This window comes from Rutidosis leptorrhynchoides, chromosome 7 (genome assembly GCF_046630445.1).
Source record: "Rutidosis leptorrhynchoides isolate AG116_Rl617_1_P2 chromosome 7, CSIRO_AGI_Rlap_v1, whole genome shotgun sequence".
NCBI classification, from domain to species: Eukaryota; Viridiplantae; Streptophyta; class Magnoliopsida; order Asterales; family Asteraceae; genus Rutidosis; species Rutidosis leptorrhynchoides.
Genome location: NC_092339.1, coordinates 145,897,020 through 145,915,918, shown reverse-complemented (window position 1 = coordinate 145,915,918; position 18,899 = coordinate 145,897,020).

Below are 18,899 nucleotides of genomic sequence, written 5' to 3'. Positions count from 1 at the left end.
TTGTGATTCGAGTCCGTTATTTATAGCTACAGTGCTGTTTGCTTATTGAAGCCACGTGTTCCATATTGCTTTCTTGTCTGCACTACCCGGTCGTTCAGTGGAGGGGACCAGGGAACAGTACTATTGCTTTTTTGCTAGCTGTCAGCCCTTGTACAGAAATCGTGGTAAGTACAGGACACGTCATCTTTATGCAGCGCACAATTACTAATCTGGCGCACCCTAACGCATATTTACTTGCGCCAGAAGTGCTATAGCGCGAAGGATGTGCACATGGTGCAAGTGTGATGCGCAGCACGAGCTAATCGGGTATGCGTATCATTACTATGAAATCATGAAAATATAACGAGTAACACGAATGAAAATAAAGTTTGGATCAAGAAACGTATCAAGCCTATTATGATTCAGATTCAGAGGATGTAAAATCTTCATCATCATCGTTTTCTTCTTTCTCCATATTCTTCATCGCATCGTACGTCCGAAGAACCCATTTAAATCTATTGTGATATACTGAACTTTTCAAAATTTGTTTTTCCCGAATGTGATTTATGAAATGATGCATATTAAAGACTCTTATTTTTTTTTTATGACGAAAACGAACCACCAAACTTTTTGTCGAAATATCCGCGAGGATTATAGGTTTAGTAATATCAGATCCAATAACCAAATCTGGCCCAGAACCCATCTCAGTTCCATTGTTGTTTTCTAGCCTATCATCAGACGTTAAATTGGATGAACGATCTTTCTCATATTGATTATTTGCACTCACACTTTGGAATTCACAATCTGCCACCACCTTAGGCCCAGGCCCAACTAAATTATCTGAAGTACCCATTTTTTCACGAGAACTTTTTTCCAAAGACTCACCATTATCACTAGATGAGTTATCTGGCCCACTTTTATTACAATCCACATTATTATATTTCAATCCACAAGAGGCCTTGGGTCCATTTCCTACCACTGAATCGTCATTCTCATTTTTCAAGGAGATCCCACATGAGAAACAAAATATGCCAGATTTGAAATCTTTTGAATTTTCACCGTCAACCTCGGGAAGCAGCGTCACACCAAAAACAGAGTCACGAGTCTCTTGGGTTTCCTCTACCTTTTGGCTACCGACAGTTTCCTTTGCCGGATAATCCACACCACATCCGACATCTTTAGCCGGATAATCCATGCCACTTCCGACCTCCTTAACCGTAGAAAACTCCATCGATACCCCTAGCACTTTCTCGCTACTCACCCTAATGCAAGAATCCTTATTCACCGAAAATTCAGAGCGCAACGAACCAGTATCTTGAATATTTTCATATTTGTACTCGGACTTGCAACCGCAATGATAGCCGGAGATACCAGCATCCGTACCGAAGTTTTGGACCGATGTACCATTAAGATCAGCATTCAACTCGACATTTCTAGTCTTGCCATTTCCACCGAAACCATCAGCAAATGATCTTCCTTTCCACCTCGATGTACTAGGCGAACAGTCGAGATGCCACATTACTCAACATTCGTAGAGTTCAATCCCATATTCACGGACTGACCTGCAAAACACTTATTTCTCTCCAAAGCTTTAAAAACACAAATAAACCTTCCGTTTAATTGAATGGAGTTTAAGAGTTTTACAAAGCAATCGACATCTCCAATGTCTTCAAATCTCACAAAACCAAAGCGTTGACCACTCGACAATCTTTTCCGGGCTAAATACACATCTGCTACTGCACCGTATTTCTCAAATAATCTCCAACAATCGACTCGACGCCACATATCGGGGAAATTAAAAAACAAAAATGAAGTTACACGATTACCACATGTCTCGGTACACGAATACCCATTTGTCTTCGGCATTGAAGACGCCTTCTCACCCTTCCTCACGACCATGTTTCAAATAGAAGCTCACATCATGTACAATGGGTTGAGTTCATTAACTTTTTATTTTTTTAAATAAAAATGTTTAGTTTTTTACCAACTGTTTGAGGTTATCTTCAAATACAACCATTCGTACAAGACATACATGATCAATTTGAAACAATCAAATCAAATCTACTATTAAAAAAAAACAATACTAATGCAACTAACAAACATGAACTATTGGGACAACCAAATCTTGCGACTTCATACACTCCAACCCTAGTAGTGAATCATTAGAAAATTAGATCACCTACTACTAACAAAGCAGGGCCCCATCCAAACACGTGATTGTGTTGAATAATTAGAATTAACTAGTTGTGGAGTCCTCGCTTTGCGCCGGGGCTCCGTTTTGAATGCGAGTTAAAAAGAAAAAAAGTGTTGATCTATATTGAAAAGAAAAAAAAATCGACATCTAACATTGAAGAGTTGTTCCTTTGTGAAAGTTGCTTCTTTTAGCGTTCGGTTTTTTTTTTTAAAGTTAGTTGATCTATTTTGTAAAAAAAAATATTTTTCAACATCTTTTGGTAGCATTGAAGGGTTGTTCCTTTTATGAAAGTTATTTTTTTATCATTTGAGACAAAAAAAAAAAGTAGCATAGTAGTAGCGTGGTGAGTGTTATTATTCAATATTTTTAGTGTTAGTGATGAGATAAATAATATTTTAGAATATAGGTATAAAATAGAGGGGTTCGATTTGTATTTTAATGAAAGTTAGAGGGTTGGGTGTGTGAAAAATGAAATATTAAATAGTACTATAAAATGGGGGGTTCGATTTGTATATTTTAATGAAAGTTAGAGAGTTGGGTGTGTGAAAAATGAAATATTAAATAGTACTATTCATAACTAATAAGACAAATTTTGTCTATTAGTTATATTAGTAATAGTAATAGTAATAGTAATAGTATACATGTAATCAAATTTGTTTTTTTAATAAAATATGAAAGTCCAACAGAGAAGTTAAAATTAATAGTATACATGTAATCAAATTTGTTTTTTTTTTAATCAATCATGTAAGGTTTTTGATCGTATCACTAATAATGGTTGTAATTGGTCATGGAGGCGTAATATTCGTTCGGGAGCAGAAGCACAACAACTTGCGGATCTATCTGATGGTATCGGAAATATTATTCTTAATGATGAAAAGGATTGTTGGATCTGCTCTAAATTACCTAATGATTCCTTCTCTGTAAGCGGTTTTCGTACATTGATTAATCACGATGCTTTGAGTAATTGGCCAACACATTGGTGCAAGGTGGTTCCTCCTAAAATTAATTTTTTCATTTGGCGGGCGCGTTTAAACAGGTTGTCTGATAAATGTAACCTTTTGGAGAGGGGTGTGCCATCATTAAACATGTTATGTTCTGTTAGAATTGTGTGCACCGACACAACACATAACTATATTACTATTTACATATGGGCCTATGGGGTCACACACTTAAGCATTTAGACACCAATTATTATATGTTGTTGATATATAATTATAACCTATAGTTCGAAAATTATAATTTAATTAAATACGATTTAATTAAATATATAAGTCTCAATGAGTAATGAGTCGTTAAACCACTAAATATTATATTGGCTATTCTTACGGAGGTAAAATAAAATAAAAGAGGTCACGGACACGATATACAAAATGGGTCACCGACATAGATTATAAATAAAGGGTTGTTCACCTTTTGACTTTCTCGTAAGAAAACAAAACAATTTTTGGTGTCCGTGTTTTGGTTTTCAAGAATGACAGCTACAAAACAATATATATATATATATATATATATATATATATATATATATATATATATATATATATATATATATATATATATATATATATATATATATATGTGTGTGTGCGCGCGCGCGCGCGCGCTACATGTATTTGGTTCTGGTGTGAGAGCACAATAAAAAGAAAAGGGGGTTTGATGGTTTTGGGGTACGGGCCACAAAGAAAAAGCAAAGTTAGTTTTTGTTTCTCTTTTACTTACTCAACGTGAATTTATGAACGAAAGGGTTTTGTATTAATTTTATGTTGAACTCATTGAACAGTAGCAAGAACAAATAAACAAAATAGTTTTGATTTTATTTGTTTCATTGTCGAATAATACAAAGGTATTATTTTTGGGTTATATTGGGATTAGCATCTGGTTGGTGTTGCTCGACGTACTGTGTGGATTTACCATAGAGATATTCATACTTTTGAATATATGTTTCAATCTACATGTGGACATCAATTTGCGAAAGGTACATCTAAACTCCTCTTTGTGAATTTATTAGTTGACAATTATTACTGGTGTAATTGGATCTTGTTGGGATCGTTAATCGTGTGAATGTTTTACTTGAAAGTTTTTAATAAAATAAATGATGTTTATTTTTATAAATAATAAAAGATGTTTATTATTACATAAAATATGTGTATTTTCATGTTCTGATGCGTTTATAAAATTTAAATGTACACACGATTTTCCATCAGTGGTATCCGAGCCGCTTTTACACCGTTTTAATTGTCGCGTGACTATTCTTTAGATTTAGCTTTGTGGTGTATTGGTGAAAGCCAAAACCTTTTTGGTTTTTAAAGTCAACGCGGTTGATCTAGACTTAACCTCATAACGCACAAATATGATTGAAAGAATATCACTATTTTAAATTATAGATTTAATTGTCATGGCTTGAATAATTGTTATAATTGTTGAATGTTTTATTCCATGGTTATACACATGCATTGTAATCATGGACAAGCCATATTTAAGTTTTAATAATGTAGTTATTAAAATTGTGATTGCATACATAGCCCGTAATGCCCCGACCTATGTGAGATTGTTGTGATTGTTGATTACGGCAATATTATGTCATGTTGATTATTTGTATTATTAGAAAGGCCATTTTGAAGCCAAAGTTGTATTATGGAGTATTTATTTTTCATTTTCATAGTATTGTATTTAAGTTTATTTCAATTTGTAAAAGTAATAGTTTAGTTGTATTTTCAAATTTAAATAAATGTAACAAGATGAAGATTGAAGATAAAATACAACATGTTTTTTGGCTTAGAAGATGTCGAATCGATTAAGTTAACAACGATGACGTTCGTCAAGTTTCCACTTGATTCTTGAATCAAGTGGGAGCAACGATATTACCCTTAGTTTAACCTCTTGATCCCATGTCGGCTCATAAGATCGAGCATAGGATTTTTGGGCTAGGCTATGTGTGTGTGAGGCATGGTATGATTGTGTTTTATTTTATGCATTTATATTTAATTATTGATTGTAATATATGCTAAATGTTTTTGATGAAAACATCAAATAAAACTAGTAACGAGTTTCAAAGATTAAAATTGATGCTTTTAAAAAGTTAAACTCTAACGAGTTTAAAGTTAAATGTTTTTTTTTTGAAACTCAAATAATATATATGGGCGACATCTTTTAAAACTGTTTTAAAACGATACACGTTTGTGTATTTGTTATTTTTTATACTAGAAATTAAATAACAAACTACACGCATAATACACGATCGACATATATAATTGGTTAAATTGATTTTTAACAAAAAGTGTAACGAATATTGTGTGCATGCATTATTCGTTAACACAAATTTTTTTAAAAAAACCCGTCAAATTTAAGTCATGCCATCCAATGTGCTTGTAAACACTCCTCGTTATTTTTCTGATCTAGTGAGACTAGGCTGAATTATAGCCACGAGGTGGATTTTTCGATCTAGTGAGACTAGCGTGAATTTCCACTGTTTTCAAATTGGACGACTTAATCATATTCAAGGTGAGACCTGAGTTCGAGGCATGGATAGGACAAACATACCAAAAGATAATAGTGGTTTGTTAAACTGCGCATATCTCAAGGTCCCATAAAGATCTAAGAGTTGCACTTGTAATGCAATTGGTACCCGCTACCTACCAATAGACTCCATACTGCTAGCTGATCAACAGATGTGGCTATGGAATCTCTATGTGGATCTTAGGCTTTTGTAAATTATTTTTTTTTTTTTAAATATAAAAACTTGGGTAGTTAATTTATTAAAGCTCAATATCGAAAATATTAAATTGAATCTTATATCTGATGTAGATGTCAAATAATCAAAACGTAAACCAAAACACACTTCTTTCTTTGTTGGAGAAGGATAAACTCAATGTTCAAAACTTCCTAGACTGACAATGCAACCTGAGAACTGTTTCTCAAGCATAAATTGAAGTTGAACAAAATTTAGAACCCTTTATCCGTTCTTCCTGCTGTGGCAGTTGCTGCTGCTCAGCAAAATGCTTATCGGATGTTGTTCGATGATCAGGAAGAAATAGAATGGAAGGGTGAAAAAGAATAAGCCGAATATTTTGTGAAAGGAAATGAAAAATCATTTGCTAAAAAAACTATTCCACTGAAACAACCCAACCCGTATTCCATACGATAAATTTTTTTTTTTTAAAATAACAAACCTTTAGCGCTCAATTAAACGGTTACATGTAACCCATTTAAACGATATCACAAGTTAAATGTTTACAAACGGCACGAAGGCCCTTAACAAATGTAATACAAGTTTGACCCATTTACAAATGATAGTTTTAATCCAAACAACACCTCGAGTATGGTTTGGGCTAAACTACCCAAAACACTAGGCCAACTTCAAAAGCTTCAACAAGCATCACCAAGGGACACCTAGTGCCCAACAACCCCTTTTCCCCTATCTGCACCTGCATCTAAAAAGATAAACAACGAGAGTGATAAGCTAATGCTTAGTGAGTGCAACAATTACATGATTACATATACAACCTACTTACTTGCAATCACTTACACATTTACCGCATGCATGCTAGCAATATAAATAATCATACCATCGCAAGTATAATAGCTAAACTTCCAATCACACGAGCTAGCATAACGATAGCATATAACTCGAACAATAAAATATGCTACAATACAACGCACAATCATGGTTAACCAATCGAACGAGGGAACGGTAGTTAAAAGACCGTCGAAGTTCATAACAACCATTAGTGCACTTAACACGTCGTACACTAACCCTACGGGTGGCATCTTAACACATCGATACTTCACCCCGGATGGTGCCTTAACACGTCGACACTTCACCCTGAGTGGTGTCTTAACACATCGACACTTCACTCGTTACGTCTCTCGGAGTGGCATCTTAACACGTCGATGCTTCACTCCCGAGTGGTGTCTTAACACGTCGACACTTCACTCGCCAAGTGAGAAGTAGTGTCTTAACACATCGACACTTCACAACTCATACCACACAAATAAATACATCATATATGCACGCATATAATTATTCCACTCACCTTATCACGTCGGAGGTGATTAATTACTCCCGAATGCTTCAAGCAAGGTACCTAATACATAAGTACTCATTCAATACACAACAAGTGAAATTAACCACCTTACTCACTCTTGAGCATTTAATGTACTAACCGCATTAAATGACTCACACCCACCAAACCACCCATTAATGGCCATGACTCGTCATAAATCACTAAAAGCTAGTGATTAGAGCCTACTATCACCAATTAACACAAACTTAGGGTATTTCATACCCATTTCACCCAATTAGGTCAACCATGACTCATTTGACCCATTTTAACACTTATACCCACAAACTTGGTCAAACTTAACCCCTTAACATGTTTTCATCATTTACAAGTGTGTTAGTGACTAGCAACTTAATTTAACACTTACAAAACCCCAATTACATGAACAAACCCTAGGTTAACACCATTTGGGGTTTCTTACATCAAATTAACCCAAATCCACCCATTAAATCCCCAAATGGGTCTTACAAGTCCCAAATGGCCAAACCCTAGCCATAAATTAACTAAAACTCAAAATACGGAGTTAAGACTTACCAACACTATCCACTCGTAGCTAAGAACGAGGAGAACAACTTTAATTCTTGCTCTAAAGATCAACTCTAAATTCTTCACTCTCAAATCTCACTTTAAATCTAAGTGGGTTTGGTGTTTTGAGAGAAAAATGGAGAAGAAAATGGAAAAGAAATGAATTAAGTGGATAAGATTTGGGGTCATATGGCTGGCCACACGTGTAAATTACCAATTTGCCCCTTAAAACCCCTTAAATGAGCTAAATCTGAAATCAGCCCAGCAGGACTGCCGCGGCGCGGCCCCATTAGTCGCGGCACGACATATAAAGGGAAAACTGACCCTTCTTAGCATGCCTCCTAACTTCGGTTTTCTTGAGATGCCGCGGCGCGACCAGAAACATCGCGGCGTGAGAATGCACAAGATTTTCGACCCACATATCATGACTCCTGATTCTTGTTTTAGGTTCAACCTCGCGGCGCGGCAAAAGTCTTCGCGGCGCGGCGATAGCCTAAGGCTGATCAGTTTTTTCGACAACAAAACTAAATATTGACGCGACTCGTATACCCTAAACTTGCTTCGTATGTACATCTAGACTTCACCACGAAGCCTCACTCGACTTAATACCTTCCTAAGTCAAACATATCCTTATACATGTGTAATATATATACATATCGTACACATCGAAATAGCACTTAAGTCATTTAATCACATGGACAATGAAATATAATCGTACAGACGATTAAGTATGTACCTTAATCTATGTATGTGAACAGTGGGATGTTACAACTCTCCCCCACTTGAATCGGAGCGCGTCCTCGCGATCCAAGCCGCATGACAAGCCGGAAGATAGACCAAAACAAACTCTTCGGATTCCCACGTAAATTCGGAACCCTTTCGATATCACCATTGCACTTTGAAAGTTCTAACTTCCTTGCTTCGCAATATCTTAACCTTCTCATCAAGAATTACAATCGGCTCTTCAACATAATCTAATTTGTTGTTCAACGCAATCTCATCTAACGGCACCCAAGTCGAGTCATCCGCAAGACACCTACGGAGATGGAAAACATGAAACTTGTTATTGATCCCCGCAAGCTCTTCGGGCAACTCTTGTCTATAAGAAACCTCACCAACACGTGCCAAAACCTTGAAAGGACCAATAAACCGAGGAGCTAACTTTCCTTGCTTTCGAAACTGGATAACACCTTTTCATGGAGAAACCTTAAGCATCACCATGTCACCTTCTTAAAATTCAATCGTTCATCTACCTTTATCGGCATAAGATTTTTGTCTATCTTGCACCGCCTTAAGTCGAGCCCAAATCATCTCAATCTTAAAGTAAGTCTCTAGGACCAAATCGGTACTCCCGATTTCTCGTTGCCCCACTTCACCCCAACAAATAGGAGTTCGACACCTACGCCCATAAAGCATCTCATAAGATGGCATTCCAATACTAGTGTGATAACTATTATTGTACGAGAATTCCACCAATGGCAAGTGCTCATCCCAACTACCGCCGAAATCAATAACACACGCCCTTAACATATCCTCCAACGTTTGGTTCGTACGCTCGGTTTGACCGTCCGTTTGAGGATGATACGCCGTGCTCATTTTCAATTGAGTACCCATATCTTCATGAAACTTATTCCAAAACCGAGACGTGAAACGAGTATCTCGATCCGAAACAATAGATATAGGAACCCCATGTCTCGATATCACCTCCTTGATAAACAACATGGATAAAGTCTCCGACGATATCGTTTCCCGAATGGGAAGAAACAAAGCACTCTTCGTCAATCGATCAACTATCACCCAAATCGTATCATATTGGGTTCTCGCCGTCTTTAGTAACTTGGTAATGAAGTTCATGGTAATGTGCTCCCATTTCCATTTCGGGACTTCTAATGGTTGTAACTTACAGTACGGCTTTTGGTGTTCGGCTTTAACTTACAAACATGTGACGCATTATTCAACATACTTAACAACATCACGTTTCATGCCCGGCCACCAATACTCCTTCTTTAAATCAAGGTACATTTTCGTCGCGCCCGGATGAATGGAATACTTTGACTTATGTGCTTCATCAAGTAGCACCCGTCGGTAATCACCCATCTTAGGCACCCACACTCTTCCTTGAAAAGACAACAAACCATACAGGCCTAAAGTAATGAACTCCGTTTGTCCCACAATTCATTCCTCACGCTTGTTGTGAACATACGCTTCTATTTGAATCTCACCAAGATTTACAAGGAAATCTTTAGTAATGATCATGCGTAACGATCCTACTCGTATTGCCGGATGTTAACTCTTTCGACTTAGCGCATCCGCGACCACGTTCACCTTCCCCGGATGATAAAGTATTTCACAATCATAATCCTTTACCACATCCATCCACCTACGTTGACGATAATTCAAATCTCGTTGATCAAAGAGATGTTTCAAACTCTTATGATCCGAATAAATCGTACACTTGACACCATACAAGTAGTGGCGCCAGATTTTCAACGCATGTACCACCGCCGCCAATTCAAGATCATGAGTCGGGTATCTCTTTTCGTGTTCCTTTAATTGTCGAGAGGCGTAAACAATGACTTTACCCCTTTACATTAGAACACACCCGATCCCATTTAAAGAAGCATCACAATAAACCGTCATGTCTTCTACCCCTTCCGGAAACACTAACACCGGAGCTTGACACAACTTCTCTTTTAACAATTGAAAAGCAATTTCTTGCTCGTTCTCCCAATTAAGTCTTGTGTTCTTCCTCGTCAACTTCGTTAATGGAGAAGCAATCTTAGAAAAGTCTTGGATAAACCGACGATAATAATCGACCAATCCGAGAAAACTTCGGATTTTCGTAGGCGTAGTCAGTCGTCCCCAACTCTTCACCGTCTCTATCTTCCACGGATCTACTTGAATACTATCTTTGTTCACAATGTGGCCAAGGAATTGAACTTTCCTTAGCCAAAATTCACATTTGGAGAATTTAGCATACAACTTCTCCTTCCGCAACGTCTTCAACAATTCACGCAAATGGTGTTCATGTTCCTTCATACTCTTAGAATAAACAAGTATGTCGTCAATGAACACGATTACCGACTTGTCCAACATAGGTTGGCACACTCGGTTCATTAGATCCATGAATGCTGCCGGTGCATTCGTGAGACCAAAAGGCATAACTACAAAATTAAAATGCTCGTAACGAATTCGGAAAGCCGTTTTCCCTATATCCTCCTCACGGACCCGCACTTGGTGATAGCCGGACCGTAAGTCAATCTTAGAAAAATACATTGCACCTTGGAGTTGGTCAAACAAATCGTCAATCCGAGGCAATGGATAACGATTTTTGATCGTCACTTTGTTCAACTCCCGATAGTCGATGCACATCCGCATACTACCATCCTTCTTCTTCACAAATAAAATCGGAGCAACCCATGGCGAGGAACTCGGTCTAATAAAACCCTTTTCAAGAAACTCTTGGGTTTGATTTAACAACTCTTGCATTTCCGTCGGTGCTAAACGATAAGGAGTTTTAGCAATGGGGGTAGCCCCCGGAACCAACTCAATGCGAAATTCAACTTGTCTTTCCACCGGAACACCCGGTAACTTATCCAAAAAAACGTCTTCAAATTCGTTAACCACCGGAATTTCACGAATGGGTGGTGGCTCATCACGAGTATCAACTACATGGGCAACAAAAGCCATGCCACTACTAACAAGGAAACGACGTGCCTGTGCATAAGTGCATATCGGCACAAGCCTTCTTCGCTTATCACCATGAATAATTAACTCTCCCTCACTTGGGATCTTCACACGAATGAATTTATTATGGCATGCAATATCGGCTCTATAACGATCGAGCCAATCCATACCAACAACAATATCGAAATCACCCAAAGTCATCGGAATGAGATCGATCTTAAACGTTTCGGTACCAAACACAACATTACAATCATTACAAACATCAACCCCTAGCACCATCTTACCATCCGCTATTTCAACTTCTACCGGATGACTTAACTTAGCTAGCGCTTTATTTAACTTAGGCACAAATCTTGGAGACACAAACGACAAATTAGCACCACTATCAAAAAGTATCCGTGCCGGATTAGAGTTAACCATGAAAGTACCTGAGACAACTTCGTTAGATTGCTTGGCTTCGTCATTCGTCATCAAATAGTTGCGACCCCTAGCCCTACCCGCCGCTTTCTCTAGTCGCTTAACATTATCATTGTGCAAATCGGGACACTCCAGCTTCTTATGCCCTTCTTTTCCGCAATTAAAACAAGTGAGCTTGGTTGTGGATGATGGTTTCGGGCACTCACGAGCCATGTGTCCCCTTTGCCCACAATTGTAGCAAGCATAAGTAAAATATCCGGAAGCCCCCTTTTTCACGCTACCAACACTCTCGGAGCCCCTCTTGTGTTTCTTGTTAGAAAAGTTCGAATGACTAGTGGGTTCAAACTTATTTTTGCCTAAGGTAAAGCCACTCTTTCTCAAGATGAGCGACTCGAAACCTTTGGCCATATCAAACAACTCATCAAAACTCTTCACCACGTTCACACTAATCTTCTCTTTTTAATTGTCATTCAAGATTCGATAGAAGTCTTCCTTCAACATTTTATCATTCCCGACATACTCCGAGTAAAATTGGGTTTTTGACAAGAAAAAAGATTTAAGAGTGTTCAAATCCATTGACCCTTGCCTCAAGGAACGCAACTCGTCCTTAAGTCTAGTAAGATCGGCCGAAGTTTGGTACTCTTGGAAAAACTCCGCCTTAAACTCTTCCCAAGTAAAATCCATACATTGTTCTTCACCATAAAGTTGGATTTTTGCATCTCACCACAATTTAGCGTCACCTCTCAACATGCTACAACCATACCTTGTATTTTTATCAAGCGGGCATTCACAAGTACGAAAAGCCCCCTCCATATCGGAGATCCATCGGGCACTCTTAAGTGGATCCCATTCGCCCTCAAAAGTGGGAGGTTTAGCATCCTTGAAATTCTTATAGAAAAAGTCTCGTCTTCCAACATTGTCCTCTTGAAGGACAACTTTAATTTTCTCCTTTACTACGTTGACTAATTGCTCATCAATCGTATCTAGGAACATCTTCTTAACATCTTCTAGGAAAGATGCATGATGACTTTTCAAAATGGCCTCAACCTTGGCCGTGAATTCGGGGTCCTCACTCGTGCCCCCATTATCGGTGTCGCGTCCGTTTCTCATCTACATTCTATAAAACGAAAGAGGTTAAACATCGAAACGGAAAGACATAACACATATATATATATACATACATCCTACCGCCACATCTTGCTCAACAATCGTCGTAATTTGCTTGTTTGACATGATTTGCACCCGTAATTACTACGCGAGCACATCACATTAACTCACTAGTACAACGTCTATCTCGCTTGATGATTGCAAATACAACACAAAACAAATAGTGCCAGGTTAGTTCACATAAACCTATGCACTAACAATTCCCTATCCGACCCGAAGTCCTACAATTCCCGCATAAAGCGCACACACAATAAAGTCTAAGTCTAGGCACCTATCTCAAGTCGCCTAAATCCCTTAGACCATACTCTGATACCACTTGAAACAACCCAACCCGTATTCCATACGATAATTTTTTTTTTTAAAATAACAAACCTTTAGCGCTCAACTAAACAGCTACATGTAACCCATTTAAATGATATCACAAGTTAAATGTTTACAAATGGCACGAAGGCCCTTAACAAATGTAATACAAGTTTGACCCATTTACAAACGATAGTTTTAATCCAAATAACACCTCGAGCATGGTTTGGGGCTAAACTACCCAAAACACTAGGCCAACTTCAAAAGCTTCAACAAGCATCACCAAGGGACACCTAGTGCCCAACAACCCCTTTTCCCCTATCCGCACCTGCATCTAAAAAGATAAACAACGAGAGGAGTAAGCTAATGCTTAGTGAGTGCAACAATTACATGATTGCATATACAACCTACTTACTTGCAATCTCTTACGCATTTACCGCATACATGCTAGCAATATAAATAATCATACCATCGCAAGTATAATAGCTAAACTTCCAATCACACGAGCTAGCATAACGATAGCATATAATTCGAACAATAAAATATGCTACAATACAACGCATAACCATGGTTAACCAATCGAACAAGGGAACGGTAGTTAAAAGACCGTCAGAGTTCATAACAACCATTAGTGCACTTAACACGTTGTACACTAACCCCATGGGTGGCATCTTACACGTCGATACTTCACCCCGGGTGGTGCCTTAACACGTCAACACTTCACCCCGAGTGGTGTCTTAACACATCGACACTTCACTCGTTACATCTCTTAGAGTGGCATCTTAACACGTTGATGCTTCACTCCCAAGTGGTGTCTTAACACGTCGACACTTCACTCGCCAAGTGAGAAGTGGTGTCTTAACAAGTCGACACTTCACAACTCATACCGCACAAATAAATACATCATATATGCACGCATATAATTATTCCACTCACCTTATCACGTCGGTGGTGATTAATTACTCCCGAATGCTTCAAGCAAGGTACCTAATACATAAGTACACATTCAATACACAACAAGTGGAATTCACCACCTTACTCACTCTTGAGCATTTAATGTCCTAACCACATTAAATGACTCACACCCATCAAACCGCCCATTAATGGCCATGACTCGTCATAAATCACTAAAAGCTAGTGATTAGAGCCTACTATCACTAACTAACACAAACTTAGGGTATTTCATACCCGTTTCACCCAATTAGGTCAACCATAACTCATTTGACCCATTTTAACACTTATACCCACAAACTTGGTCAAACTTAACCCCTTAACATTCTTTCATCATTTACAAGTGTGTTAGTGACTAGCAACTCAATTTAACACTTACAAAACCCCAATTACATGAACAAACCCTAGGTTAACACCATTTGGGTTTTCTTACATCAAATTAACCCAAATCCACCCATTAAATCCCCAAATGGGTCTTACAAGTCCCAAATGGCCAAACCTAGCCATAAATTAACTAACACTCAAAATACAAAGTTAAGACTTACCAACACTATCCACTCGTAGCTAAGAACGAGGAGAACAACTTTAATTCTTGTGCCAAAGATCAACTCTAAATTCTTCACTCTCAAATCTCCCTTTGAATCTAAGTGGGTTTGGTGTTTTGAGAGAAAAATGGAGAAGAAAATGGAAAAGAAATGAATTAAGTGGATAAGATTTCGGGTCATATGGCTGGCCACCCGTGTAAATCACCAATTTGCCCCTTAAAACCCCTTAAATGAGCTAAATCTGAAATCAGCCCAGCAGGACTGCCGCGGCGTGGCCCCACTAGTTGCGGCGCGACATATAAAGGGAAAATCGAGCCTTCTTAGCATGCCTCCTGACTTCGGTTTGCTTGAGATGCCCCGGCGCGACCAGGAACATCGCGGCGCGAGAATGCACAAGATTTTCAACCTGCATATCATGACTCTCGATTCTTGTTTTGGGTTCAACCTCGCGGCGCAGAAAAAGCCTTCGCGGTGCGGCGATAGCCTAAGGCTGATCAGTTTTTTCGACAACAAAACTAAATATTGATTTCGCGACTCGTATGCCCCAAACTTGCTTCGTATTTACATCTAGACTTCACCACGAAGCCTCACTCGACTTAATACCTTCCTAAGTCAAACATATCCTTATACATGTGTAATATATATAGATATCGTACACATCGAAATAGCACTTAAGTCATTTAATCACATGGACAATGAAATATAATCGTACATACGATTAAGCATGTTCCTTAATCTATGTATGTGAACAGCGGGATGTTACATCCACCTTCCAAGAAGGAAATCCCAACAAAAGACATCGATTGTTTCCATTGTGGAAAGATTGGCAATTGGAGAAGAAAGTTGTCCTATCCACCAATCTGAGCTGAGAAAATGCAATGCTGGTAAGACTAGAAATCTCAAGTATATTTCATATACAGTTATATACTTTTTCTAGTGATTCCTAGATCATTGTTAACCGGTTGTGGCCTCACACCTGTAACAATATAAAAGGAATGAGAAGAAATAATAGACTGAAGAAAGGCACACTGGATTTACGAGTGGGCATTGGGAATTAAGCTTCGATTGAAGCCATTGGTTACTATGAGCTTACTCTTCCAAGTGGTCTTATTGTTTTGTTGAAACAATATTATTATGCTCCTAGTATTATGAGCAATATGATTTGAAAGATGCTGGTTTTGAACTTTCATATACGCACTTTGGTATTTCAGTTTCTAAGGATAATATTTTTTTATCTTAATGCCTATCCAAGTGATGGTATTTTTGAAATTGATATGCATGGTGTGACTTCAAATGAGAATTTCATGTATACTTGTCCTGCTAAACGATTCAAGCAAGAGATGAATAAGACCAATCTATGACATCGTCATCTTAGTCATATAAACAAACAATGCATTTCAAAATCCATTCTAATGGACTTTTGGAATCAAATGTCTTTGAGTCATTTGATGTATGTGAGTAATGTTTATGTGAAAGGATGACAAAAGCTCATTTCTCTGACTTAGGTGAAAGAGCTATATATCTTTTAGGACTAATACATATTGATGTATGTGACCCTTTAGAACAATGTCTAGATATGGTAAGTCTTATTTTGTTACAATAACCGATGGTTATAGTAGATATGGTTATGTTTTAATTGCTGAAACATAAACATGAAGTTTTTGAAATGTTCAAAAGTCTTTCAAAATAAAGTAAAGAGTCAGCTTGGAAATATTATTAAATCACTTCACTCTGATGGATGAAGTGAGTATATGAGTCAAGAGTTTTTGGACCACCTGTAGAATTGTGGGATTGTCTTACAATTCACTCCACCTCACACACCATTACTCAATGGAGAGTCTGAATGGAGGAATCAAACTTTACTTGATATGGTTTGATCTATAATAAGTCTGACTACTCTACCACCGTCTTTTTGGGGTTATGCATTAGAGTCTGCTGCAGGCATACTCAATATGGTTCCAATTAAGAAAGTAAAAAAGACACCATATGAAGTATGGCATGTGTGATGACCCGGAAATTTCCGACCAATTTTAAACTATAATCTTTATATGATTCCGATACGATAAGCAAAATATGTAATGTTGAGTCTAGAAAATTTCAAAACGATGTCCATGTATTCAACTGATCTTCGACTGTTCCCGACAACTCACGATATGATTACTTGTAAATATGTATGCATATATTTAAAATGAAATATTATATATTGTAATTGTTAGAATTAATTATGTAAACTAATAATAATATATAAAAGTTATTATTTAAAATATATCTATATATAAATGAAGTATATTAAATATATATATATATATATATATATATGTGGTTTCCAATTTAATTAGTAAACGACAAGGACACTCAGTTATCATCTCATCGATATTAAACGAGTTAAAAATGAACTTATGTGATTTTAGAATAAACGATGATCCGAAAATAGGTTGTATCAATTTTAGCTTTATTAAAAACATATTTAGAATCTATTTTATTAATTTAAAAAAAAAATAATTTTTTTTAGATCGAGCTCGAATGCCAGGTCAATTTTTATAAACGATATTAAATAAGTTTAAGACTCACACTTATGAGAAGTTGGAATTAAATATTGATCTATAATTAAGTTATGTAAAGTTTAGAGTTATTAAAAATATTTTTTTTACTTTGATGAGTTGAATTTTAACACTCCGTACAGATTATTTGAAATTAAAAATAAATAGTAGACGCACCTTTTTGATCAGGTTTCAAACAGTTAATGAGTGAAATAATTAAATATATTTAATCTAAAAATTTGGGATTTTTAGGAACATTTTTATCCGTAACTGTTTAGCAAGGGACACGATATAACAGTGTAGGCAAAGTGTCGGCAGAGGAAAAATAATATGGCTGGTTATTGTTTCTGTTATCACACGTTTTTAATTATTATTTTATATTATATTCATTATTATATTCTTATATATATATTAATACAGATACATGTAATATGAGAAATAACACCACATCACTTTGAAACCAAATCCACTACTTGATCACTATTAACTTTAATTCTATTTACTGTCTTGATCGAACACATATTCACTTAAGAATTTTTAACATTACATTATTAGTATTAACTAGTATTATTATTATATTCATGTTACTTATATGTATATTTCTATATAACCCATTTACCCATCCCATATTATCATCCAAGAATCACTTTCCTTCATACAATCGGCTAGCATCGAGACCAACACCACCCCACCACCTCAACCACCGGATCACCTATTGTAACATCCCGCCTTTTTCCGTTTACTTTTCCGTTTAACTATTTAAGTTCCGTTATATGTTTATAACACATCCCGTTAATATGCGTTGAATTATCTCGTTTAGGTAATTCCCGCACCCGGTTTAAAGTTGAGGGACCAAACTTGCCAAAGGTTGAAACATTTGACTAGGTCAAAGAGTCAACCCCTTTTCATCCATTCATTTCACCTCTTCTTCCTCTTTTTACTACTTTCAAATCCTCTCAACATTCAAACACAAATTCATCATCTAAATCCGGAATAAGGAGCTAGCAACAAAACAAAATACATATTCGTGATCCTCTCTTCATCCTCTTCGATTTGATACCAACTTCATCACTTTTGGGTAACATTTCTAAAACACTAGATTTCTTTAAATTTGTGTTCTTGACTTAAAAGTATGTTAATTAGTGTCTATGGCTCATTGTGATGTCGTGTATGTAATTTGTATGCTCGATTTGTTGTTTTTGGTGTAACTAGTTCATTATGAAAATTGCTTGCTAAATCCTTGATTTTGGATGATCAAATGTTGTTAGATTGTTAAAGTGCATGTTTTAAAAGTGTTACTAGCATCATTAGCTTCATGTTGATGTATAGGTTGATTAAAGAAACTTCATTAACATGATTATTGTTTTTGTGATGCTTGACTAGGGTTTGATAAGCTTTATATGAACTTTGATGCACCAAATGCTATGAAATATTGTAGATAAGAGTTTGGTTGCAATGTGTGTTTGATTACCTTCGAAACCACATATCATACATGTAAATTGGTTTCCCGAATCATGAAATGCGTTTTAGAACT